Source organism: Cyprinodon variegatus, unplaced genomic scaffold, assembly GCF_000732505.1.
Source record: "Cyprinodon variegatus isolate N-32 unplaced genomic scaffold, C_variegatus-1.0 Scaffold165, whole genome shotgun sequence".
Taxonomy (NCBI): domain Eukaryota; kingdom Metazoa; phylum Chordata; class Actinopteri; order Cyprinodontiformes; family Cyprinodontidae; genus Cyprinodon; species Cyprinodon variegatus.
The window spans coordinates 581,058-608,453 of record NW_015150618.1 but is presented as its reverse complement, the minus strand read 5'-3'; the positions used below and the strand labels follow the sequence as shown (position 1 = coordinate 608,453).

General features: G+C 37.4%; 1 protein-coding gene across 3 annotated transcripts in view; it reads right to left on the bottom strand.

Annotated features, from left to right (window-relative positions):
- Window positions 1–27,396, bottom strand: part of casz1 (castor zinc finger 1) — a 241,870-nt gene that overhangs the window by 126,548 nt on the left and 87,926 nt on the right. For 2 of the 3 annotated variants that reach the window (XM_015378156.1, XM_015378154.1), the window contains exon 4: window positions 24,115–24,177. The gene's annotated coding sequence lies outside the window, so the exon portion shown is untranslated. Of the gene's footprint in view, window positions 1–24,104; window positions 24,178–27,396 lie in introns of all 3 variants that reach the window. The other variant, XM_015378155.1, reaches the window with a different exon arrangement.

Genomic DNA, 27,396 nt, shown 5'->3' with positions numbered 1-27,396 from the left:
TTCTAAATGGGGTCAGACTGGTATGAATAACATGTTTTCCCATAATTCACTAGAAAAATGCACTTTTTATAAACTCTAATAATTAGTGCCTGATAATACGTCATCCCTGGTGATCTGAATGTAGGACAAAAAAAGCAGGAACTGCGTAAATCTGTAAGGAGATAGATGATTTTGTTTGGGAATACAAATCAGTATGATACTAAATAATTTTAAAAATATAAAAAATATCTAAATATCTATATAAAAATATCTATCAGATATATAGTCTCTTAATTATTAAAAATTGAAATAACAGAAACATGCAAACACACACTTGGCTGTAGAGCACAGTTTAAAATAATAACACTCATTGCAGTAATGACTGCCAATCTATTGTTTAAGTTTCCTGGTTTCATTTCCCACACATAAACTCCATAACTTACAAGTTTACGTGACCTCATTCTACATGAAACAACCTCTAATTACATGAAGTGGAAGCCACAACGAGAATACACTTCTCACTGCAAAGGTCTGTGCTCTGAGCCCTCCAGTCTGACTCTCGTTTTCAGATTTTTGAACATTGCGTAGAGAGCAACTGGTCATTTACTCATGCATATTTGACAGCACCTAGTAGGCCCCTTTTTGTTCTGTCACTTATGGCTCCTTTTCTCTCTTTCCCTCTAGGAGAGGAAAGTCAGGGACTCGAGGGCAGCCACCTCCGCAGCCCTGGTCTCCCCTCCGAGCCTAATTTTTGTTGTCCTGCCCTTTGAAACCTCAATCTCACGCAGGACCAAAGAATGGTGATCCATGTGCAACAAGTGCCGGTGCCATGGAAACCCCCATTTCGGCCCCAAAATATCCCTTTTTATCCCTTTTGAAGACCTGTCACCAGGCAGAGCAAGCACAACACGACCCTGGGGCCCGGCCATGACAAAGCCTATTTTCTGCCTGCTCCTTGATTGATTAAAAAAGACTTTTTAGTACAAAACCGTGTAAAAGGAAACAAAAAGTGACACGCAGAAGAAAGGGATGATGGGAGTGGTGAAATCGGGAGAATCCTCCCTGCATTATCACACATGAAAAATCATAATAACGAGAAAGGATGGGGGCAGGCAAACCATAAAGGTTGACAACAAAGGTAATTATAATGATGAAGAAGTGTTATTATTCAAGTGCTGCAAACTACACAAAACTTCTCAGTTTTTTTATGAAAGCGGCACATTTTACAAGTGTTAAAAAAACTCAGCAATATTTCATTAATTCTATACCTCATGTGACAATTGTTAGTTTTTGTGTGTATGTATAATAAAATAACATCTAAAAACATATTTGTACTGATTAAATATTTCAACATTTTGTTGTTTTAACACAGATACTTTACAGAGTGGAAACTACCATACAAAACCTCTTGAGCTTTGTCTGACTGGATGACATGTATGATCTATCGATCTATCATTCTAAAACAGCAATAATGAAAAGCATTGGTATGGAACTTTGGGCTGATATAAATAGCCAATACTGATGCAGCAGTAAAGGCTGGTGACTGATAAACAAATATCATGCAAGTTCTATTTTTCTCCACCATTTGAAAGCTACATAAAAACACACAGCTGTCACATTGCTTCCCTGCCGCAGTTACAACTACAAGTTTGAAAATTCTCAGTCATCCAGGACATGGCAACCATAAAACGAGTTTAAATCTAATGCAACCTGACTTTACCTCAGCCTTTTAGATTTTTTTTTAGTTAACAATATCTAGATTGTTTTACTAACTGGGCAGATAGTTATATTTAAAAATGATTAATATTAACTGATATCAATGTTATAGTGCATCTCTGATCAGTATGCTTTAAACTAACTTCTTAAAGGTTCTAAATGTTCCAGATGGCGCATTGATTAATTCCAGTAACTTCTCAATTTTAAAGCATCTTTTCATTCTTTTTATTATAAAAAACACCCTTTTCTGAAGGTCAAAAATTAAGCACTGCTTTATGTTGTTCCCAATGTAAGATTTTTTTTACCTGATAAAACATGAAAAACTTTAGTTTTTGCAGGTTTGCTGAAGCTAATATGCATATTTTCAATGCCAAAAAGTATCCAGGTAGTGTTGCTACATGAGATCAATAGAATATATGTTGTACATTTTGCCATTCCACTTGACCTGAGTGACAGATAATTCAAAACAAAGAAAGACTAGCTCAGCCAATCCACTTGGGAACAAAGAGAGACCACATTATTAATTCATTCCAGCAGCACAGGTGGATAGCAGAAGCTGACTTGCTTAAGTTTTTTTGGTTGCTTTTTGACAGATAGTATAATTAAATATCTTCCATCTTTGACTTAGTTTTTGAAATGCAGGTGTCAAGCACTACATTAACTGCCTTATGTACTTTAAAAGATGTTCGCTGTCGTCAGCCTTACAGAAAACAAGCCCCTTTCCTCTTTGTTTCCACACAGAGATGTGCAGCAGATATTTACCGAGACGAGGGGTGAGAGAGGACAAGAGCGCAGGAAGGAGGAGAGGCATCAGCGGCGTCCACACGCAAGCAATTAGTATTCCAGATCCTGATGGTTTTAAACACAAAAAGGCCTCGCCAAATCCCCACGGCGGAGGTGTCAGATGGAAAATGACGAAAATCTGCTCCTTGACAGGGAGTCATTTATATTTTAGCTTCGTTCCATTATCTTAACGAATCCATCATCAGCCAATGCAATATTAACAGCAGAAAATCAACTCATTAGATCCAGGGGGATTTAATCAAGATTGCAATCATGTATGCGGTTCCTGGAGAGTTGGTGTCTTCTCTATTTTTTTCTTTTTGGTCCTTTCCACGTAATTGCCGCATCTCAGATCTTAATAAATTATTCTCGATATGAGATTGATGCCTTTTCCCCCCCTCCCTTGCCGCTCACGCCATGCACTCACTGTCTCCAACTATAATATTTACCATAAACATTATTATGTCATGGGCACACAGTTTAAAATGGCCTTTAGCTAACTCGCAGAAGTAATTGGCTTCTCCATTTCTCTCTAGTTTCCCTGCTAATTGCCCAGTGATATTACTAACAGTTCCCTCAGAAATAAAGAAAAGGCCTCTTTTGCACAAGCTGTGATGTGTTGCTAGGATTTTTCAACCTTTATATGTGGATGTAGAAAGAATTTGGTGTGTTTGATATTGCCTAACAAGACAAGCGAGCGGATGAAAGGACATTCCACTTTTGATATGTTAAACTTTACATGAAACCCTGGCAGCACAGGGAAAATAGAAAGAATTCAAATTTCAGGTTAGTTTATTTTCATCCTATTTCTATGAAAAATGCTCAGCAGGCACAACTGCCGTAGAGACAGGCCAACGGTTAGAGCCTTAAATGAGATACTTTACCTAAAAAGGCAAAATTGTTGAAAATAATCTGTTTTCTCTACTCAAATTCCAGATGGATGGATGGATTCTTTATTCAAATTCCAACTGCAGGATGGATGGATGGATGGATGGATGGATGGATGGATGGATGGATGGATGGATGGATGGATGGATGGATGGATGGATGGATGGATGGATTCTTCATTTATATTGATGCATGGATGGATGGATGGATTCTTCATTTATATTGATGCATGGATGCATGTATGGATGGATGGATGGATGGATGGATGGATGGATGGATGGATGGATGGATGGATGGATGGATGGATGGATGGATGGATGGGGCAGGGTCAGCTTCTGAGATCTGCAGCTTAGATTGCAGAAACTATTGAAAGTAGAGCTGTTATCTGTCAACAGATCAAAGTTTAAAGGAAGAATAACAAAAAACAAAGTCACTGTTGAAAGAAAACCAGAAACAGGCCTGTTAGTAAATTCCCACACACTACATGAGAACACATGAGACATGTGAATAAAAGTTGCTCTAGGCAAACACAGCCATAATAAAATCTTTTATCTTATATGCAAAACAGAACGTGTGACAGAAAACTAACAGTGAACAGTGGTTGTTCTTGCATGAATAGTGTCCAGGGTGAGCCCCCAAACCACACTACAGCCCAGTTTCCAGAAACATACGTTCTTCCAATCTCCCTTTAAGGTGTGGCTAAGGGCAGCACTCACACAGTAAAGCTCAAGAAAAGAAGCCAAAGGGCAACGTATGCCTCACTTGGTGTGAGTTCAGTGTGACTGACAGCAACTAGAGCCTGATCATGTCATTTTTAGAGGCATGCACAGGGGAGTACTCAATACACACGGGTGCCAACTCTCCATGGAATGTACAAGTGTCAAAGCAATATGGAACTTCTTTAAGGAACAAATGCCATATGGGTGTTTTAAATATGGTGCACTTCTAATGCTACCTTAGGAAACAGCTCATACAGCCCATGCAGAAATCCACTGTCACTGTCCTGAACACTCCAGATACAGTCTGAAATGTAGAGGCAGGATCAAGCTGTGGGGATGTTTTTTTCAACTGTAACAGAGAAGCTGGGCGGAGTTGATGGGAAGATGAATGAAGCTAAATAGCTGGAGGAAAAACAGCTTAACACACACACACACAAAAAAAAAGTAGCAATTACCACTTTCCCCATATGTTATAAAAATGTACCACCCTGTCTTTATCTGTGTCATGCTATCCCAGTTAGAAATTTTAAAATTTGCAGTTACCTGACAGTTATTTGCAAGGCACTAGCCTGTTACAAACAACTAATACTATCCCATTTATTAACTGGAATCAATAACAAAAAAAAATACAGGATTATTGGGGTGTGACTCATATACAGTGGCTGTGAACAAGTCTGAAAAATGTATAAATGAATAACAAAGCTTAAAAAGTTACACTATGTTGAAGAGATCTGGTACCAGAACTGGACACACCAGGTGCTTTATCAATATTTACAATATCATTTTATTAATAATTTTAAAAGATATACCAACTCTAATCATTTTAAATGAGTTTAAATGTAATCTTTTCAAAGCTTCTTTACATTATACAGACTGGTCACATGACTTCATTCATTCATGTAACCGCCCTTCTTTCTTTAACGCAAAGGATTAACTTCAAACATGTTAAACATGATCCAAAAGTGTAAAATCTGTCAGAGAGACCTTTAATCTGCCTATGAACAAAGCCTTTTGTACAGGGACTAACCTGACCTTGTCACTGCAAGTTTAACTTGCTGTCTACTAAGCAAAATAAAGCCGCGGCCAGCCCTTCTTGTCCTCTCCCTCACTTTAAGTCTTCCTCCCTCTCCCCCTTTCTCCTCCTGAACAGAACCCCTTCCAGTTCTCTGTTTGTGTGTAGAAGCGATGGCTTAAGGTGGGGGGTAACTACAGCACCAAATGCTGTGTTAATCCCTGTTTCTCGTAGATCGCCAACGGTAAATCCGAGCCCTCTGTAAACCAATCTCAGGGTTTTTTATCTTGATTTATTAGATTACGTGTCCCGGGTCCCTGAGCCCAGGCTACTAATCCTAATCGGAATAGACAAGTATTAGCCCAGTTCAAGGGGAGCTAAACAGCAGCAGTGGCCAAGTTTCAGTAAGAGGGAAACTACCAGCCCATAGGCTTGCTCTAGCCTTTTTATCCTTTTTCCTTTTTTACTTGACTTACATTAGTAGAATGAGTGCATAATTAAATACATAAATCCTCACAAAGCAACCCTCAAAAGGCCTAAAACCACTGAAGCCCATCCAGTTTGGCTTTCTCTCTCCCCCCCCTCCTGCACAATGAAGTTACTGAGCCAAGCCCAATCATTTGTATTTTTCTCTGATTTTTAACAGTGTGCAGGGCAAACATGAAGGTCCCATTGAAAACAACTGCAAGAATTAATTTTACATCTCAGTGAATTCAAGGCAGTGTTGTCAAATCATAAGCAACAATGCTATGTAACTAATTTCCCCTGGTCCAGAGACTGTAAGTAATCACTTTTCATCTGTAATAATAAATCGCATATAATTAGTAAACTGTCTCCGTCCCGTTTTCTTTCAGACAAGCTGGTTCTCACATTATAGTTAACAGACCTACATCTTAATGAATGGATACGTATAAAAAATTTGCTGCTCCTTGCACTGTTTTCAACCAGTCCAGCCAGTGTGGAGCAGAAAGTTCAGCTAGGCTGGATGGAGTCCATGTGACACATGAGGCTGGGGGAACATTAAGAAGTGTGTGCTCATACACTAATGCTGGTGGCAGCTGTTAGTCTGCCAAAAACTGCAGCAGCAGCAGCAACAGCAAGGATATCCTGAAATACTATTGAAAACCACTAAACCTCCTCCATGCTGATGTAAAGCTATACAGCTTCTTGGCGCCAGCATGATCACTGATCAATCTGGGAAAGTTAAAAATGGAGCCAGGTTTGGGGACTAAATGAGCTGCTTTTCAGCCAGGAAGGTCAGGCTGGTGATCTTAGGAGAATTACAAAGAAAGCTCTTGATTTGAACTTGCAGTCACAACAGCTGCAACATATGTTCTTGCATTTGTGCTGTTAATGCACCTCTGTCATTGGACAATAACATGTAGACTTTTTTTGTGTGTGTGTGTGCCCTGACCAGTGTGTCGTGGTTGCCCCTTGCCCACTGCCCTAAGGGCTGCTGACAGGGAAGCTAAGGCAGATGTGACAGCCATGTCTGGTCCCTGTATGTACTTGTTTGTCCCTGAAAATGAGACACCAATATCACTCGAGCCCCCTGGGCGTGTTTAGCTCCACCACACTGCTTCCATCTGATACAAACTGGAAGCCCACATCATGAAAACAAATATTTCCGCTGGTGGGCTTAAAGGGTCTACATGAGAAGTTCACTGACTTTTAGTTTTAAATGTAAACTAAAGAACAAAGGGAACATAGTCGACCATTTTTAGCTGGTAAATTAAAAGCTGTCAGTGAGTGTTACCGCCCTACAGAGCTTTATAAGAATTGCATTGATTAGATTTGTTGTATTTCATTGGGATTTCATGAAGAACAACACAAGGTATTTCATATATATATAACAATATGTGATTTTAAAATGTAAAATCTTTTGCAAATGCACACCTTCAATGTATAGAATCCATTTTCTAGCTATTTATAATGAATACTCAACTCCTGTATGTTGTAAATAAAGTAACAATACTTGTGAGTTAGGTTTTTAACTGAGTTTCTGGAGGCTTATATTTTTCCCTTCTTCTTTGTTCAGTAATATTAATTCAAATTAATTTAACATATTCTTGTTTGTGTTTAGGCCTGGACTTTGACTAACAAAAGAACACTTTATTACAGGCTATATATTTGGGGTTGTAATAGGTTTTCTTGAATTATTTCCATTAATTTGGTTTCACCCATCTTTCAATTAAAGGTATTGTGGAGGATTTTCTCACATTTTTTAAAAGACCCACCCTCTATACTTAAAAAGGAGGAGTACTTTGTGCATTTGTCGACAGGAAACATCACTATTTGCTGCTATGGTTGGCTGACAGCATATTATGGAAGGTGGGTACTAGCTGGCACGCCACCCAATCAACTCAAAGTATTCTACTAAACGCCCCTCCTTTTTACTGACAGACTGAACGGCAGCCATCCCAGATTGAGAACTTAGAACTCAACTCAGTTCTACACATATCAATCTGGCTACTGCCAGGTTACTTTTTAGAAGGTATTATAAAATTACAAGTAATATCACCTATTGCTTGCCCTCATGTTGAGCAGCCATAGTTTACAGCTGTTTCTAACTCTTCATTTTCAGAAGAAGCATTGAACAGACTTCTGCAGGATGTTCAAAAGCATAGAACAATTTCTTATAACCCTATCTGGCGACCTGTCCAGGGTGTATACCGCCTCTCACCTGTAGACACCTGGAGATGGTCACCAGCATCCCTCACAACCCAAGCAGGCCGAAAAAAATGATGGAAAATGGAACCCTAACCATATTTTAACTACACCACTACTATTTTCTCGACCTGTTTGCAGTTCTCCTTCGTCCCCATACAGTAATGCTTTTTGTTCACTGATGTTCGCTAAGAAACCTCTGAGGCCTTCGCAAAACAACTTTATTTTTACTTGGATCAAGTTAGACAGGGTTTTATCTAGGATTGTCAGAGAATATACATTTTTTCATTCATAGCAAAAAAGAGATACAGTACATTGGAAGTTAATGGGTATGAATACTTTTTAAAGGCCCAGTGTGTCAGTGAGGCCATAAATAGTGAATACTTTTACTCCCGACAGACAGAGAGGAACTAATTTCTTCAGCTGCAGTGTTTTGTCCTTAGACCCCAGTGTCACTAAGTGTACTTTCCAAGGAATATTCATTTCGTTCGGATGGCCTCGTCAGCCTTGTGACCCAATCCATATCCATTCTGTACTGTGTGCCCTCTCCGGTCCCTGGCTCTTTTCTGTAAGTGGCAGATATTTCACCTGCCTATCAGTTTTCCTTTAAACCTGCTGCTATGTGCAGGAAAGGCGCCCATATAGGGTCACTGATTGTCCTCTACTGGGCCCTCTTTGAAGCAACTATCTGGCTGTCTACTTCCTCCGCTTCTGTCACTCAAATTACATCACATAGAGGTCACCGGTAGAGCTTGATTCAACAGAGCTAATTAACTTTGATATAGTTTTACATAATATTGTGATGGAAAATGTGCAAGCCTCAGGTGACTTGTGACTTAAGCAGTAAATCATAAATTTAGGCCTCCCTGATTTTATTCACGACAGCGATTAGAAGGCTTCTTTATTTTTTTGTCTCTTTTGTTTTAACACAGTATGGAATAATTCAAAGAGGCAATTTTTCTGCCAACAGAGGAAACAGAGTTTGTTAGTGTGCACTTTTGTATGCAGCCCACAATGAAATCCCGTTTACTACCAAATAATGGGAATCAGATCATTTCCATGCAGAAATGTGCAGTGGGAAGGAAAACAGCTGCTGCAACGTGAGGAAGGTAGGAGGAGGTTAACAGGAGTCAATGGAGGCTAAAGAGACAGCAGGTCTACCGATGACAGAAAGAGTGGCCAGGGACTGCAGTTCAAGACTTCTGGAAACCACATCAAACAGGCTATGGAGCCCTGCCAAGAGGAACACACACTATCTGTTGCAAAGGGAGAGAAGACGGAAGACAGAGACAAGAAGATACAGTGCAAATAAAACAACAAAGGTTTTTTTGATTTTTCTGTTTTTGTTGCGTTTGCTATCTTTTTTTTAAAACAAATTATATATTCGGGCAATAATGACGGATTCAAGGGCATTTTGGCTTTATGATAAGAAAAAAGAGAAGGAGAAGTGAAAAATCAGATATATTGATAAAACTAGAAGCCTTTTGGGTTCCAAGATGATGACATCTATAAGTCTATACAGTTATGTTCATATATATATATATATATAGTTTTCTCTTTAATGGGCATCTATGGAGTACCTCTGAGCATCAAGTATATTACCTGCACCTAGTCTCAGTTTAGTGCAGTTTAGAGCGGCACTTTAAGAAATGGAAATGTCATGGGACCTGTACAAAACAGAATTTCGTTTTGTACAGACTTTCAACTGTTCATTTTCATTTAATTTTATTTATTATTACTTTGGTTTGATTCAACTTATTTTCTGTAACCACTGAGGGTTTTTCTTTCACTAAACAAGAAAAAAAAACAAATAGTCATAAGCATACAGATTAAATGTGTCATTATCCAAGCAAAGCTGTTAAACATAGACATGCACAAGCATATCAGCTGATGATTCAAATTTGATGAATTTCAGTTTGATTTTCGCTGACAAATTAAAGACTTAATACAATCCAATCCCTCTCACATCACTGAACTACTGACAAGTCTTCATTTGATTTAAGCTGTCAAAATGCTAGACAGAGTAAGGTTTCTAACATGAAACAATAGGGCTAAATGTATAACAGCAAAGTTTTATTTAAGAAGAAACTAGAAATGTTAACTCACTTTGGTTTTAAATCAGCGGTTCTTAAAAAATCTCAAAATTCATCAGTCTTCTTAAGCAAATTTTTAAGATTTAAAGAACAATTTTTCTATACTTTTGCAGATTTACACACCTAAAGGCAATAACTGTTTTACCTAGTTTATTGTGCAACTAGAGAGAAAAGGCCTAATCTAAAGATTTTAGATTATCTAGAATACATTTAGGAATTTTTTAAGAAAATGTTCATAATTATTTTCTTTGTTCCAATTTGCAACTTCATTATAGTGTGCTGATACTCTTAGTTGTCATCTAAACATGATCTAGTTAATGACCTCAGGTCTGTTTGATATATTGCTGGATCTAGAGTTTACTAGAGAACTAGGAGGTGGCCTTGCATGCAACTTACTGAAAAAAAAACAATGAGTTGGATACAGACTTAGCCGCAATTGTTCAAATCAAAGATAAAGCCATTTGTTTTAAGAATTCTGATTTCTCTTTTACATAGCAGAACATGGAATAAGGTCATAGCATACATATGTGTTTCCAAATTAAGTATCTTTTTTATATAATTGAAGTTATGTGAAGCAATAAAAATGCTATTTCATGCTTTTCCTGGACTTTATAGGAACCTTGTTAAAAAGGTAAAGCCCTTTTTAACCTCCGTTTTCCACACACACAGTAATATAACACCTCCTCCTCTGATACAAATGAATGGTCACTAACAATAAAAAGGCAAGAAAAAAATACCTTATATGCAGTTTTTATATCTTGTTGTATTAAAGCTCTTCAAAAATTGAAAATGGTAGATCAGTGTTCTACAAAAAAGAGCTTTTAATCATAATGTTAAATCCCAATCAACATACTGTAAAATGACAAAAACCCAACATGTCAGACATCTACGAAACTTCTAAAGATTAGCTAAATCTTGAATTTTTAACTGCTATATCTTTTTTTAGAGTGCGTTGAGCAAAGTGTCCTCCTGACTGCAGTTGGGCCCCATTCTCAGAGCTATCAGGAACAGGCCACTTGTTCTGCACCTGACTAATACCCTCTATAATGTCACTTCTATATTTGTATCCTGCTAATCTGCTCTCATGCCCGTCTCTTTTCCACTTTCTTGCAAATTTATCACCAGACTGAAAGACTGCTGCCAGATCCCTAAGTGCCTCACCCTTTTAAATTAAATAGCGGCATTTGTGATAAAGCCACTAAATTCCTTATCTGACTGACCTGAAGAGTCTTTCAAGGCAAAGTGTCACTTTTCCTAAACTGGAGCACTTGTGACGCCACACACCCCACCCTATCCCCTGCCACACAAACACATTAGCACACACCCACAGACTGACAGTTTTCTTGTCCTCTTCAAGGACAGAATCAGGTCAAAAATAGAACAAAAAAACAAGTTAGGCATGCAGAAAGGACAGGAGCATATTACAAGGGTAACTGGGGGAGTCATTTCAAACTGGGATTTTATTATTTGAGTAAAGTTGTAAGTAAAATTGAAAATACTGCGCTGTGCTCCCTCTAAAACGAGAAGTTATGGCATTTCTGTTTATTTTAGTCAGGAACCCTGAAGCAATAACGGCAGTTCAAAAAGCTTATGCAAAGCACAACTACTGTTACAGTTCTCTGAGAAAAAGCCAAGGCCATCAGCTTTGACTTGGGTTACCTTGTACTGAGACTGAACTCAAAGAAATACTGAGGCTGTCAATAAATTTATGTTCACTTCCTTTCCATTGCAGAATCATCACCTAATAAGGCACTGCCTGAATCTGTGGTTATTTTGAGTGGTGTGATAATCCTCACTCTGACACTGTCCCGCGTTCGAAGTTCTAATCAGGTCTGTAACTTTTAGAAAATGAGAGTTGGAGCAGATAAGAAACAGAGAGATTCATAAATTCTAACAACTAGTTCTAACATCTATTGTGCCTTGAAGAGCACTCAATAGACATTCTCATACACTGTGTTATGAGAAATCACACACTTTAATGTATGTTAAATGACTCATTTTGACAAATGATGCCAATAGTAACTCAGGAGAGGCTACAGACATCCAAAGCTTAGTTGGAAGAATCTGTTGACAAAATAACTACTAGCTTTAAAGGAAGAAAGGCATTGCAGCATAAGGACGAACTGAGCGTGTGGTAGAAGGTGGTCTGATCAGATGACATAAAAATAACTTTCTGGTCTGTTACAAAACCATCCACATGGAGAAAAGCTACAGATCACAATGGGTGCATAAGACAAGGAGTGAAACATGGTGGTAGCAGCATTAGGTTTTCAGGATGCATTTCCTCTCCAAGGACTGGGAAGCTGTTAAGAGTTTATATAAATATAAAAGGAGCTAAATACAGAACAATCACAGAAGAAAAATCTGCCAGAGGCTGCAGCAAAAGACATATAACTGGAGTGGAGCATAACATTTCATTAGGACAAGGATCCTAAACAGCCAGAGTTGAATGGTAATAGATTAGATCAAAGCATATTCATGTCTAACTTTAAGTCCAGACCTACTTTTCACTGAGAACCTAATGACTTCACTGCTCTATTTTTCAAAGAACAATATGCTAAACTTTGATTCCCTAGATTTGCAAGGTATGTAGAGACATATAACTGAAATGCAGGTTAATCTGCCTCTGTATACAATGGAACTACACACATCTTTTAGATCTAAAAAAAAAAAATTACACATTTAATAAACCTGAACTTGACTTAATCCACTTCACATAGATGCATCACTGGAAACATCAGTGGAAATGGTTAAACTTTGCGGTTGAAAATTGAGAAAAGATGATAAAAATGTCAAGGAATATAAGATAAGATATAACAACAACAATTATATGTATGTATATATATAAATATATATATATATATAACAAAATTAACCACCATTAAAGTTAGCATGTGAAAAATTATTTCTGTAAAAAAGATATTAGAGTAACCAATGTGGTAACAGCCTGGAGATTTTTATTCTATTTTGGCCTTTTCTTCAGTTTCTAATCTGTTTTTGATAATCTGAGAAGTCACTTCCTATCTGAGTGCTTTCCATTGTTTTCCTACATTTGAAGAGGAACGAGGCTAAAACAAACTGTTCCGATGTACAAGGTCAAACAACATTGTTCGGAAACCAAGAAACTACGACTAAAGGCAACAGCTTAAAGAGCAACAGGGTATTCCTGTTCCTGAGGACTGGCTTGTATATGACCCTGATTGTTGATTTAAACTTAAGAGAAAAAAAAAATCTTCACTTTAACACCATGGGCTCTTTGCAGCAGGGCTTCCTCTTAATCTCAGTCTCTTGCGTTTGTTTATCAGTTTTAAAAACTGCACGCTGAAGGACTCCTTGATTATTTAGACAAGGCTCAGGAGTATTTCCGGGGCCAACAGAGTGAAATCTCTGATGCAGGGATCCAAGCAGGCAGCTTGCTTAATACTTGACCCATGACCTCTCCTGGGTAATAATGCCTCCATATCTGTCCTCGCACACGTAGCAGCACAGAACAATCATTCATTCAGATGCCTGGAGAAGTTTCACAGAGCTATGACAAAACACTGTAGAATAAATCTGCTTGTATCTCCAATAACTATCTGTTTAGATTGTTTACTTTTTTTTTAACAAGAATTGATTTAAACAAATATACATTACCAATGTAGACCTTTCTTTTCGACTTTCCCCTGCCCCCTTGCTTCCAAAAAAGTTAATAAGATCTAAATTTACTGTTTTCAGCAGTCCTACATACAACCTCTATGCCTTTTTCCTGCTTCACATTTTTATCCCACTATTACCCTCTCAGCTGCTACTCTTTCAGTCATACTCACTCCACACAATTGAAAAAAAATTGCCATAAAGCCAAGCAACTGCAAGCTGAGAACCACTTGCAAAAATAAAGGGCTCTCAGAATAGATAAATAAAATCTCTGTTATCCAGCTGCCCTCCCTAAATCACTCCCAACCCCTTCAACAAGTGGTCACAAGCCAGGGCAAAGCAGGCTCTTTCAATAGCACAAGACAACCACAAAAGAAGATTCTTTCAGATTCCAAAACTGATTGCTCAAGTTTTACAAGTGAAAACTGGGACGAATCTGTATCTTTGAACATAATTACAGTATGTCCTTGAATCATCCTTCCTGTTGGTAAAGTGTCCTGCCTTGCATGCATTCCTGGGAACGGAAAAAAGGGAGATATTCTGAAAGAGGGGAAGTGGGAGGCTTGTTGAACTTATTTTCAGTCAATATTACAGGACTTCAGTTTTCTGAGAGAAAGGGAAACAGACTGGGAGCACATATAAGTATCAAGACAGACATCCCCATAATTCATCCATCTATGGAAGCCCACATGTTGACGGAAGCTTCAGAAAAAATATGAGGTCAATCATTGTTTGTTTTATTTTCCCTGTTTTTGAATGAGATAGTATCCCACAATACACAACACATTGGAAAGACAAAGCTCTTGCTCTGCTGGCACAACAACAAAGGATCTGAAGTGCAGTCATCTTTCATTCAGTTTCTAAAATGATCTTAGCTTCAAAACTTCATCAAACTGATTCTAATGGCAGACCACATTAGACCTGCTATTGCATGGCTTCCTATCCTGCCATCTGAACATCAAGTCATTCACATTCTTCAAGTATGTGTGTCTATTATGCAGAATCCCTTTATTGTCTAGAGCACGTGTATTAGGAAGAAGGGTGTAGAGTTCAGTGAGCTTCTGGAGGGACACATTAAGTATTGCTGCAACATCATCATATTGTTTAAACTAGTTCTATACCAAATGATCTATTGACCATCTTGGGGTTAAAGTGCCACCATGCTGTAAAATAAATGTCAACAATAACCTGGACTATAAGGTGAAACTTATAAAAAAAAAAAAACTAGGTTATGTAAAAAATATTTGTCTTTGATCTAAATAATGAATGAATCCCTTAAGCAGAGCCTGAAGGAAAACATGAAGAAGGCTAAAAGATATTTAAAAGCCACAGGTCTTCCCCATATCAGTGTTGTTTTCATCAACGATGTCGAAATTATTTAATTGATGCTCCTTCTTTATGACTATTACAAGAACTGATGAGCTAAACATGGATCTTTGATGACGAAAACATGAGGAGTTGTGGTTGTGAGTTTTCATTGATGGGATGAAAATGGATAAAAACGTCTGTTAGACTTTTAAAATGCATCATTGGGCTGGAGTATGTTAGTCAAAAGCTAAGAAGTAGAAGCCATGCTGCTGCATCCTGATTGGTCACGCCCACCACCTGGCATGCAGCGACGCACATTTTGCATTACCCATGATGGACCATGGCAGCAGCGGCAGGGGTAAGAGTAAGCCGGACCAGAACTGGGCACTCAACTCTGACAGCTGCTTTTGTGTAGAAATCCGCCAAAAGGTACGTTTGAACTGAACATGAATTTTGCAGCTAGAGCAAAGGATTCCCATGTTATCTCTATGTAGAAGAGGCGGATCTGAGCTGAGCAAGGTGACAGTGGTGACTTTAGGAAGGCGAATTAGCCTGATAAACCAGACTAAATGTGAGATTAAATGTGTAATTTAGTCTGGCCCCAATGAATGAGACATCGGAGGATTGTTGATGAGAACAACACATTGTCTTTCAAATCATGTCTGTGCCTATTGGCCAACGCTCTGACCAATGAGCGCAACTGACTGTGACGTAGTAAGCACGACAGAAAGCTGGTGGGGGAGTGTAAACAAACAGCATGTGAAACGGCTGTCAGTAAAATGGCGAATGCATCCTTCTTAAAAATTAATGAGCATAGAGCCTCTTACTGCTCATGTTTCAACGAAAACCCCAAGTCTAATTCTTTCAAAACTGATTCCAAAGCTGAGTCAAACGAGAACTGTTCAATAGTTGTTGAATTCCTCCTTGTTGTGCTTTCTGCAGCATCGCACAGCTTTGTTGTCCCGCCCTCAATTCCCCGCCCACTTTCCATCCAAAAATTCAAAACACATCTCTGTTTTGTGATTGGCCAGCCAGTTCTAGGGCCTGGGGCATTGTTCAAGGCTAGACTCACTCGCAGGAAAATTTGAATTTGGCCGCTGGCAGGTGGGGTTAGTTTACTAGACTATAGGCGAACAGCATGATTTTAGCAAAGTCTGGATGACGGTCACTTTCAGCAGAACTTGCACCTATCCCTGACCCAGTTTGGGGCACTTCTGTCCCGCATTGGGGGACGAATCACCCGAACAATAGAAAGATAGGTGAGACAGCATTCCTTAGCTCAGACAGGAGCAGCGGGAAAGCAGTAGAAAACTGGCAGAGAAAAAAAAAAAACAGGACCTGGCTTACAAAGGAGTCACCTTCTGGAACTGAGGAACTACTGTACAGTGGGAGATCAGAGGATCCCCCTGGGGAATCAGTAAACTAGAGTCGTGAGAAGAGGCAGAGAGGGAAGCCACTGAGGAAACAGCATCTGCGTGAAGGACTACAGCAGGCTGGGGCTAGCTATATAAGCTAACGGCTGAGGAACAGGGGAGCACAGTGACTGGATTGGACTGATTGGATACGTCTACCGGGAAGGGTTAGAGACTACAGGGGAGAGGCTACAGTTGGCTAGAGCTAGCCTGTAGGCTAATTGAAGGAGAAGAAAGATGTAGCAGGATGGATCAGCAATACATGGCCTCAGTCATCCTCTCCTTAATGCAGTGCCGTCACCATGTCCAATATGCAGAGAAACACCCCCAAAGCATGATGCTACCACCATCATGCTTAACAGTAGGGATGGTGTTCTTGGGATGGTACTCATCATTCTTCTTCCTCCAAATATATTTACAGTAATGGAATTATAACCAAAAATTCTATTTTGGTCTCATCTGACCACATGACTTTCTCCCATGACTCCTCTGGACCATCAAATGTCATTGGCAAGGGGAACCTTTCATGCCATGCATGATTTCAAAACATGACGTCTTAGTGTATAACCAACATAAACATTGAAAATGGTGGTCCCAGCTCTATTCAGTTGATTGAGTAGCTTCTTCCGTCATTATGTACCAAGAAGAGATCCTCAGATACCTTGTGAGACCATATGCTGGTGTGGTTGGCCCTGGGTGCCTCCTAATGCAGGACAATTACAGACCCCATGTGGCTGGAGTGTGCCAGAAGATCCTGCAAGATGAAGGCATTGAAGCTATGGACTGGCCTGCCAGTTACCCAAACCTGAATCCAATTGAGCAAATATAGGGGAAATCCATTGTTGGGAGGTCATACAGGCATTTTGAGGCAACACTATACTGAGCATTCTCATTGCATACATGAGTATTCAATGCGAATATTTTATTCATTCAGATCTAAGATGTTTTCTGAGTGTTCCCTTTATTTTTTTAAGCAGTGTATATATGTATAGGTTATACTGGTCTAAATCAGATTTTTTTAAAAGCAACAAATGTACTTAAAGTAATTTAGAGTGTAATGAAAAATATAGACCATTAAACTTTTTTTTATGAAGTTCTGGCAATAATTTAAATAAACTTTCTGAGAAATAAGGCCAAGATTGCAAAAGTAAGAATTTTTTTTGTTCTTTTCTTTTTGGAGTAATGAAGATTGATTCATCTGTGTGTAATGCATATTCTATAGTAGATCAGCAAGCAAGTATTTGCTTTGGGTTGGAAACCTTGTATGTCTAAAACCATTACTTTATTATTGCACATATTTTAGCCTGTATGTCTGCTGTGTTAAGCAATGTGATGTGCTGAAATAGGTCTGCCATTTTCACAACTTTTGTGAGACACTTTTGTATAAAGTAGGACACCAACTAATAAAACAATTTTAGTTGAATTCTAGAAATCAAAGGTTTCTACCCAACAACATTAATGAACTGCACAACAGCATTGTATCCCTCTAGCGATAAAGGTATGTAGGCAAGGGCTGTCATTCTGATAAGGAATCTAGTTGTTATTCAAAATTGTAAAGGTTAGCTGTTATCAAGTGCAACAGAAAAAAACTGACTAGAACTAGACTATAACCTTATTGAGTTTTAGTTGGCTAAAACTGGACTAAAACGGTCACATATAGTAATGACCAAAATGTGACTAAAAATAATCATAACTTTAGTCCGGAAGATGAAAACTATGACTATAACTTAGATGGCTGTCAAAAACCACACTGACCCGTAAATAAAAAAAAAAAAATCAGGAAAAAACTGAAATCAAAGTCAATGAAAGGGTTACAGCAGCTTTTCAACTCAACTGAATAACAATTACAGCCTTTATCCACATGGAACAGTACTGAACTTCTCCAGAGTCCCAAGAACATTATCTACTTAGAGGATGTTGCTGTGAGTTATTTTGGTAGGTCAGTTATCTTATGCTTTTTATATTTACATAAAGTCAATCACCAAAAAAAGGAACCAGAAACACAATAAATAAATAGAATACACTATTCTAAAGTGTTCACAAATTAATTTCCAAAAAAGGTAAAATAGATTGCATTTGAGATTTGAGCATTTTCACTGTTATCTCCATACTTCCCAAAATTGCAGAATTAAAGGGAAAAATGCACTATAGTAATTAAGGCCATTTATCTGAGGAGGTGTTTTTATGATTATCACATCAAAGTAGGGCAGATTAAATGTCAATATTTGGGAAAAATTGGGCTATAATTTGTGTGAATGGACAACTACACCTGGGCCTTCCAGCTTATATTGGTATTAGCAGCATGTCGCTAAGACTAAAGATTTACCAGAAGTAAATCTTCCCTTTTAAGAAGTATTTACCTAAACAGTTTTCAACTGAGGCCATTACAATAGTGAAGCATTTATTAAAACTGTGTGCTGTTATGATGTATTACCACATCCGTAATTCTGGAAAACAACAATTAAACATAAAAGTTTAAATATTAGCTTTGTATTTGTGAGCAGGTACATATAGTACATAAAGTAAACTGTATAAGTAGTTGCTCTATGCTTTAACAGCTAACATCGCAGTGGCCAGACTCACCAGGAAAATAAATCCACAGCTGGCCAAGGGATGGTCTCTGAAATCCCTACAATCAAGCTGCACATAAATGCTATTTTGTGCTGACTGCATTGTCTACTGCCTCTATTCTGGTAATCTAATGTGTGCTACATGTTCTTGGTCACCTTGACTTTGGTTGCCATAGCACTCTACACAAACACATCCCCACCCAGAAATACACCAAATAAGGCTTGGGGGAAAATCTCATAATCAGACGGCACAGAGGGAGAGGCACATATAACCTTAAATATATTGTAAACAGGTCAAAGCTATTCCTGTGTGTGTATACAGAGCTTGCAAGAGGCTGCCGGTGACACAGGCGCGCACAGTCTGGTTAATTAGTACACAACAATAATTGTCCTAAGCTCAGCTATTGTTGACTCAAAGAAAATGATAATTGCATGGGCATCAACAAAAAAATAATTTAAAGTTCTTTAGAGGAGCGAGGTCTCTGAGGACAAATCTGTTTGTACCAGAAATGACCTTTAAACACCTTCCTCCAACGCCAAGGAACCGGTAAAGAAGAAGGCGGCCGTTCTGTCTAGCTGTCGACCCCGGCAGATGTGAGTTCTGAAGAGTTCAAAAGAATTCGGCATGGGGGCACTGCCATTTACATAATCCTCCAGATATATTCCCCTGCAGCCTAATCAAATTATTCACAAGCCTAGCCCCTAACTGTTTCAAACTGTGCAATACACAGTCTGTCCATTACCATTCTCTGTGCCTTAATCATGCTGAAACACCCAATGTCACTTTTCCCTTCAGAATGGCCAACAGACGCAGCAAACAAAACATGGCTGCATCTGACGGCCAAAGATTTCTGACAAATAACATCTTTACCCACTTGTCCATTATGTCTGACATTTCTTATTGCCTCGGGATTTTAGCCACTTTTGAAGAGCAGAGTGCCCTAAGAGAAGGAAAATGTTATCTCTGGAAGAAGACTATCTTAAAACAATGGGACATTATGTTCAAATGAAGCTTTCAAGGGAAGTTAGTAGTTGTAGTAATTAGTAGAGCACAGTTGAAGCTATTGAGAATAACTTTGAAAGACAATTGCAGATGACACAAGGGATTTTGATAATCACTGGGTTGGGTCCCTGAAGGCCTAATCCGAAAAGAAGATAAAAACAGAACTGCTGATTCATACACAAGTATGGTTTATGCCCTAACCCAATGTACAATCTTCAAAACAGAAGCTTTTTTCCACCTTGTTGATAAGGTTAAATATTTTTGTAGTACAATCATTTCCAACAGGTTTCTCAGTGATGTGAAAGATCTGACAGTAGTGATGTTGTTTTGGAATTTAAATGACGAGAATCATTTACCTCGATAAGATGTGTTATTGGTCATAACACAACTGTTCTTAAAATGTTTTGGGAAAATTTAAATGTACAGCCACCTAAAAACTTAACCAACTAAAACATTTTCAGATATTTTAGACTGTGGCACCAGTAACTGTTATCTCTTTAAACTAACCATGGTTTGGTTTTTTGTTCAGCAGTTTACTAAGAACTATGTCAAACCAATGCAGAAGTATTATTAAAAGAAATCTAATAAAGTATATAGATCATAAATGGATTAAACAAATGCAACACTTTTATAGTAATGCTAACCACTCACAGGACTTTGCACCCACTAACATAATTTTTACCAAGCATCACTCTCAAATGTCTTCAAATTCATGCATAGAGCAGTTGCCCAGAGGCAAATTAACAGGTGGTCCACAGGTATCAAACCCACAGCCCTCTGGTTGGAAAAACAATAAATCTTCTTAACAAACTACAGACTACGACTAACCTAACTTGTTAGTAACTCATGAGAAGAATTTTTTTGTAATATTCATAGAATAATGGTTTTATAGTAGTTGACAACTGGTTAGTTGATAATAGTGTTTAACAGTTCACTACGTTTATCAGAGACCGAGAAGTTATAATTGTGACTTCATTTATGATTCAATGTCGATGAAAGCTAAAGCAAAGAAAGATAGGAAAATAATAATGTTAACTAAAATGAACACAAAGCATTTCAAATGTTTTCAACATCCACAGCTGTTACAGTTGGGTACTGGCAGCTGATTTCAGCCCTGATCACATGCAATGTACCTAAATAGATTAAGGTGCTAACATTCCTATAATTATGCTATTCAAGTAGTACAAAATTGACCCCTAAGTCTACTAAATGGCCTACAACCTTTAAAATCCAAAGAGCTATTTTGCCGAGTCCGGTTGAAAATGCAGCTTTTTTCTTTTTTTTTTTATGGTAAATATCTGATATAGGAAATCTGTTTCATTTTTAAACAACCAACAGTTTAATTGTATTTTAGCTTTTATAATTAGGAAAATTACATAAATACACATTTCTTTGTTGTTGCTTTTTCCTTATATGATTTCAAGCTATTATTAGGAGCCATTGTAGAGATTACAAAGGGCCACTTGATGTTCCAGAGTCATAGGTTGCAGACTCCTGGTCTACTATTTTGCCTTTATATGTGCAAAAATATCATTCTTTTTTAACCTTAAAAAAATAAAATGCCACATTTCTAGCTACTGTCAAGTTGCTGAACTTTATTTGGTCAAATTATTGTAACCCAGTGGTTTTCATACAATGCCCAGTGGTCTAACAAATACTACCTCCAGAAATATCACATTTCCATGTATGACTATCTTGAAACCCATTTTGAAAGAGAAACACAGTAGAACTCTTTCAGTTTGATGTTCTACATCATAAAAACAAACTATAACTGTCTTTTCTATCACTTTATCATTGGTCGAAGGGTCTATGTTGTTCATAAATCAGTTTTCCCAGTTTGATACTAGCAAGAGTAACAGGTAGGGTTATAGTTGGAAGTTAGGATCTAGATTTGGAAAGTCAAGGGTCCCACCACATCCTCACAAAATAACATTGTTATTAACTGGTGTTGCTAACAGTAGCTATGCTTGTCACTGAGCTTAAAAATTAGCAAATCTCACTTTTTTTGTTTTATTTATTTAGAACTTAAACTGGGTTGCAATTCCAGAATTCAATATTAAACCACGGAGATAAATGGCACAAATTGCTACTTTTTCATGGTCATTGTTGTCAGCTTTATCACAATCAATTTGTTAATGTTTTCAAGGTAAGTAACTCCGGCGAAAACATTTCCAATAAAGGCAGCAAAACAAAACACTAAAATTTAAGATCAGTTAAACCTATTCTTTTGAACTGTTCTATTGATATGAAGAGGTAGGCTTAAAACTTAACACCACCATGTTTAAGGCTCTTAATCTGAAGTAGCCCTAAACATCTTTTGTATTACAAAGGCCAAAAGTAGGATTTTGCCAATATGGTACCAAAAAGAAGCCTTCATCTTTTCCATACTTTTAATCTGTTAGTTGTTGGTATCTCTTTTTGAGGTAATTCAGCAAACTTCATGTTGTTTTTTACAGGTTCTGTTTAATTGATTTCTTTATTCTACAGATCAGACGGCAGTAATTGGGCCGAGGTATAGCTAGCATAAGAGAATCATTAAAAATGCTGTAAAAAAACTGTTAATTCACAATGTCTTTATTGGAGCAAATGCTGTTTTTAAATATATAGTTAATGTGTGAAAAATTTGGGGAATATTGAAATTGTTCATTTGAACAACCCATGAACAAAACAAAAAAAACCCTTATAATGAGCTTTTCAACTCACTGCGTCTTTATTACATCTAACTTTGTGTTGTTTGAGTCTGAGATACACCGTCTCATTGTTAATCAGCCCGTTGTTGCTTTGTGCTCGCTGTGCAGCAGGGGGGTAAAGGGTGAATCAGCCAAAGTTATCATCCCATATGCGGTCAATTTTCAATGACTTCTGTTCCCGGCTTGAAATAAACTATTTTATGTCTCCAAATATGCAGATCATTTTGCTTAATGAAAGATGCTTGACGTCTCAGATCCAATTAATATGCAAATGTAAGTGAGGATTTATTTGTGACATTCTGTATGGGTGAGAGAAAACAAAAAGGCTTCTTAACAGTAACACTAATTGCTGTGACTGATTGTCACATATCATCACTCAGTCTGGATCTCCTAAATACCAAAATTCAGATAAAAAAATTTTCACACCCGCCTGGTTAGATGTATTTATTTTCCTGCGCTTATTGGTTTGTTTTTTTACGCTAGAGCGCACAGTGCCGCATTTAGCCATGATGAGAAAATATGCTTTACCAAGAGTCTGCAGTTTGTTCAACAAAAAGGTGAATAATTCAATTTAAAGTGTAATTAATGAGTTCTGTTCAAGTTTGCTAACTTCCAGCGGAGTGCCACACTCTTCTGGTGTATATCCTTTTTAATACAATTCATCCGACAGAAGAAAAAAATGTGTGAAAAGCTTGGGCTACATAAAGTTGCTTTTCTCTGATTAGTCATTACGGCTTTGTAAAACAATCCCATGAAAAGGCTGCACTCGCACACTTGTCACATATACACGTTTTATAGCTTTCACACATCCAATTTCTATTCCAGCTGTTAAAAAAGCCACGACTAATGCAATTCATCTTTGATGTGGAAAAACCTTCAATCAGTGGTGTATTTATCACTGTAAAATAAAATCAATAATGTAACTCAACTATTAAAATGCCTTAATGGAAGGAGCAATATACTTAGATGTTTGCATCATCCCTAAGCTCTAATGTGCAGAGCACTATACAGAATGGGGGGGGGGGTCACATCTACATTTCAAAAACCGTAAAAAACAACGGACACCTTTTGTGATGTAGTCTTACAGCATATGATTTTACATAATATTGTAAAATTGCAGGAAATTTAGAGTTTTGAGCAAATGAGCAATGAGTTCAAATTGTTAAAAAGCAATGATTGACTACAAAATCTTGAAGATTGGTCTAGATTAAATGCTTAGTATTGGACAAAGTACGGACTTAGTTTTAAATGAACTTTATTTAATGTATGTAACAAAGATGTATTACACCCAGAGTGGCATATATCAATCATATAGATAAATGTTTCTCTCCAGAAATGTAAATATTTTAATCAAATAATGAAGTAAATCTAATGCATTAATGTCACAGCAAGATTTAAAGGTTATCATTTCACAGTTACAGTTGCCCTTCGGAAAAAGAATAAACTACAAGAGGTTACTGATAAAGAAAATACGTTTTGAGTGAGAGTTATATCCAAGACAAATATTGGAAAATTGAGTGGAAGAAAAAAATCTGCTTTCTAGAAAGAATCTTTAGAGTTCTGTCAAGAGGAAGATGAGAGAAAGAGCCCAACAATGCAGATGAGCCAAAGGGTAACTTTAAACCAACCTGGACTTACTTCACACCTCAGCAGAGCCACTGGCTAATTGTCTCCATGTCACACAAGAATAAGGCTGCATTCCTGGAAGAAGACAATAACAAAGAAAGGTGGATTTCAATATCTGTATACCATGTATGTTGTTAACAATCTTGGATGTTAACTTTAATCAGAACAGAGAGTTTGTTTATTGCAAAGCTTTAACCCTTCAGGACAACAGCTTTTTCTATTGCTTTACTTACGGGGTTCTTTTAAGGGTTTATTTTAAATCAGCTTTATCATACTTCTTATTTTTACTAAATGCCTATTATTCTGGTACATAATCTATGTTTTGAACATATTTTGGATTTAAGACAACGGTAAATAGGAAATTACAAAGGCTTATTATTCAACAATAAAATTAAGTTTCTTCACAGCAGTTTGCGAACATTCATAGTGTTATACTGTTTATGAAAAATAACTCTGAGAAGTGTTTTAAGGCCAGAAAAGCTGCCTTCTGTACAAGCATGCTCTCAAGTAGAAACTCAAAAACCTATTTTTTGTCTTTATAGAAAAATCAGTGTAAAAACATGTTATGTAGTATATTATTGTATTTAGAGCATAGGAAGGTTGGTGTTTTAAAAAAAGAATCATGAGTCATTGTATTTGGATAAACCCATGATTTTTCTCCCTAGGCAGTTATATCTTTCCTACACTAGTCAAGAACTGCACAATGATTCCTTAGTTTTCTACACTTTTCTGGCTGTATGGAGCATGTGTAAGCTCCCTCTTGAAGACGGTTATTTGAGGAATTTTCAATCACAGTTGTTCTTGTTGTCTTCCGAATGAAATTTAACACTTAGGTTAACAAAGTCAGCAAAGTAACTGTACTGCAGAGTACATATGCAACACTATAACGGACAAACATATTCAGTTCTAGCCCTTAACAGTATTTTTCAAAGTCCTGAGCAAACGTATGCCATGTCTGAATCCGTCAGTGTTTGTGTGCGTACTCAACGTCTGTTTGCACGTCGACAAGGCCTCAGATTGCTGTTTGAGGATGTAATTGCTCTGCTCCTCTCCTCCTCGGAGTGGCCCAGGATGGATCTGCGCGGGCTGTTTAGCAGTCAATGGCCGGTGCAGATTGTAAACAGATCTCCCATGAATTGCGGGTTTAGCGGTTTTGTAAGTCTCTAAACAAGGTTCTGCCGATAACGCTGCTCACTCCCTGACAAAATCAGCCACTTTGCTGCTTGGGTGTGATTTGAGAGGTGCCAGTCAAAGTGATTGACACTATTAATCCCCCACAGGAGCAAAGAGGAGGAGAAAACAAACCGTGCCCTTATAGAAAGCATGTCTCTGTTTAAATTCCACTTTAGGTAAATATTTTACCCATCAAACTGCCATGCTGTAAGATAGCAAAACATGTTTTTGGCAAGTTAGAAGGAAATTAGACGGTATAATTGACTTAATTAATGCTTTGAAAGAAAACAAACAACTGCACAGTTGCTGCATTGCATGATGTTAAATTCCTACATGTTACACTGTATGTATAGATAGATGAGAAATATCAGTGCTTATGATATATAAACATAAAGGTCAGCATTTCTGTTTGCCATCTAAGTTCATCCCTGATTGGTATGCTGTCATGCAGATTAAAACCTGGAAAAGTTCTGACATACAAAGCACACTAGAGCCTTTAAATTATATATTAAGCTTTGCTGGCCAGTAGAAAAGAAAGCCATTAAGCATTAAGCACACATATTAATATTCCAGGGGGCATCTTGGAGACAGAAACACTAACTTGCTCAAACCTGCCAGAAATATAGTCTAATTAACCCTACAGGCCAAATATGGTTATAGAATGATAGGCGTTAGATACTATAGACAGCTGTAAAATAAAACAATGGTATAGTTGTGGACAACATTCCCATATACACATACAGTCTGATGAGAACCGTATCTGAAACCTTTGACATAATGTGCATCACTTCAAAAGGGTCTTCATTACAATTTCATAGGAGCTACTGCAGTAGCTGCGATAAGTCAAATGGACAACCAGAAAAACAAAGTAGATTTGTTAGGCTTTCTGCATCGAGACCAGAGTCTGACCAGGAAGTGGAACAAAAACAACCGATCAATGCAGAAAATTTAAATTACCCACTGAACTCCCTGGTATTTCATAATAAACACTTTGATGGCATCTGGGCTGCTTCCAATTTCATTATTATTTTGCCGATTAAAGTTAGTATCTTTAGAAAGGCAACCATTGTTTATTGAGTAAATAGCACATCCACATTTGCAGTTAGAGTGGTTTAAAAAAATGAAACAGGAAAGTGCTTGCTACTCACTATAAGCAGTTTATCTTTTAACACTTCACTATTATGTTATTCTTATACATTTTTCTAAGGTCCACAGTTGTGTGACCATTTTTTTTAAAAATCTTTTTGCTGCTGTAAACACAAGAATTTCGCCAATATCGGACAATAAAGGGATTTTCTGTTCTATTCTAGACAGAGTGTGTTAGCAAATCAGAGTTTACACATATTAACGTTTTGTTTTTTTTTTAAATCTGGACCACTCCATGCTAAAATTTCTAGATTTTTTTCCAGCATGTCCCAACGTTCTGGATAAAAAAAATAAATAAAAATTATCTGATAGGGTTTTATGACCTATTTATTCAACAAAACCAATGAGAAAAAATTAGCATGGAATGTTTTTGGCAGAGAAGTAGAGATGTTTTCAATGTTTTTTTTGCATCTGAACCGACTTAGATCATTGGTATTTCAACACCAATAACATAGATTTCTTAAACCTTTACCTAGTTATCCTACACTAAAACAGGTTATTTTAGCATAGGATTATTTTTGTTTATGATTGGCAACATACAACTCTATTTGTTCACTTTTGTGTAAAAGAAGAATCACAGCTTGAATGAAATCTTTTCATTCTTTGTTAATAAAAATAATATTAATCTCAGGATTTTCCATGAGACAAATCCAGTTATTGATTTTATATCAGTATCACAACTAACTCATTGGTTACCTCCATTCTCCTCATGTTAGATGGCAGCATGTTTCAGTAAAAGAGAAATATACTGGAAGTCTTATCATCAAGCCACTTTCCATGTTTGAAAGCAAAAGAATAAATAAATAAAAAATCATGTATACCTTTAAACCTATCATACCTAAAAGACTTGGGTTTGAATTATATTTCCAGTTGCAGGATGAACAGCTGAAGGTATAAATCATCTCTTTTCTATGGTAGAGACCACAAAGCAACGTATAAAAAGAGATTAAAGTTGGAGACTAAAATCAGCAACTT